The 1,628-nt window shown below is 48.6% G+C and overlaps 1 pseudogene; it reads left to right on the forward strand.

The window, feature by feature from the left end:
* The first annotated feature begins 320 nt into the window (after nt 1–320).
* On the forward strand, nt 321–974 carry LOC100731476 (poly(rC)-binding protein 2-like; annotated as a pseudogene).
* Nucleotides 975–1,628: the final 654 nt, after the last annotated feature.

Genomic DNA, 1,628 nt, shown 5'->3' on the forward strand with positions numbered 1-1,628 from the left:
CATAAACATGAGTGCATCAAACCCACTTTACTCTTGAGATCAGCTTAGGTGCAGCCAGAAGAGCTGCAGCCGCACCCTCCACTGCCTTCCTGCGGCCCTGACGGCTCTCTCCCCTTTCCTTCTCCTCCACCCTACTCTTCCTCCTCACCTGCCTGAGGGGCCCCCTTGCCTTCCCCTCCATCCCTGGACTCCTACACTTCCTCTTCCTACCCCTCGTCTTTACCCCTCAGTTGCCAGGAGCCTGCAGTTACTGGCTTTGACCCCCATCAGAGACCAAAGACTTGACCACTCAAAAAGTCCAGCTCCCCATAATACCCAACATGGACACTGGTGTGATTCAACATGGATTAAACGTCATTCTCACCATCCAGCCACTTCCTGTCATCGGAAAGAAAGGAGAGTCAGTTAAGAAGGTAGGTGAGAATAGTGCACATACCAACACCTCAGAAGGGAACTGTCCTGAGCAAATTATCACTTTGGCTGGACCCACTAATGCCATCTTCAAAGTCTTTGCTATGATCAGTGACAAATGGGAAGAGGACATCAGCATCTCTGTGACCTTCCTTCTGGCATAGCTGCCATTAGGCCCCGGTGACTCTGAGGCTGGTGGTCCCTGCTAGTCAATATGGTTCTCTCATTGGAAAAAGTGGTTGGAAGAACAAGGAAATATGAGAGAATACAGGGGCTCAGGTCCAGCTGGTGGGAGATATGCTTCCCAACTCAACTGAATGGACCATCACTATTGCTGGCAATCCATCACTGAGTGTGTCAAACAGGTCTGCATGGTCATGTTGGAGACTTTCTTCCGGTACCCACTGAAGGGTGTAAGCATACCAAACCAGCCCAAAACATCATGTTCTACAGTTATCTTTGCAAGTGGTCAGGCCTATACCTTTCAAGGACAGTGTGCTATTCCACAGCCAGATTTGACGAGGCTTCACAGTTGGAAATGCAACAGTGCATGGCAACATTGAATTCAGGAGCACTGAATCTAGCTCTCCAGAGGTGAAAGGCTATTAGGGTTTGGGTGTGACTGCTTCTCTTTACTTCTATTGCTATTATCTCAAAATTTCAGGTGTGATTTCTAATTTCATCTATGTGTATGTCTCCTATACTAGATCTAGATAGGGTAGTAGTTTGAGATTGCATTTTATTCTTTCATTTTGGTATTTTCCTGTGTTCTTCCTATTCAGCTGGATAAGTCCTAGTTGCTTCCTGTGCTGGTAGCCCATCCAGCAGGCCTCACTGAGGGTTCCCAGGTGACTGTGGGTCACTTCTGTGGACTCCTGATCCCTACAAACTGCAGGGATAGTTCCCAGGTCTGGGTATGTTGCTGGGCTAAGGCTCCCAAACCCCATGGGCCTCAGTGAGGATTTCCAGATGACTATTAGTCACTGGATGCAGCTTCCTAGTCCTCAAGAGTCTCACCTATAGCTCCTGGGTGGCAGGGGGATCACATAGCTGCCCGGTCCCTGTGGACCTCACTGTGGGTTCCTGATGACCACAGGTCTCTGAGTACAGCTCAGACCACTTCTAATGAATTCACCATTCCAAATGAATTTGATTGACCGCATAATTGGCTGTCAAGGCACCAAAATTAATGAGTTCTGTCAGATGTCTGGAGGCAC

This window comes from Cavia porcellus, unplaced genomic scaffold (assembly GCF_034190915.1).
Source record: "Cavia porcellus strain 051 isolate PalLab524CR breed Dunkin Hartley unplaced genomic scaffold, mCavPor4.1 scaffold_31, whole genome shotgun sequence".
Taxonomy (NCBI): Eukaryota; Metazoa; Chordata; class Mammalia; order Rodentia; family Caviidae; genus Cavia; species Cavia porcellus.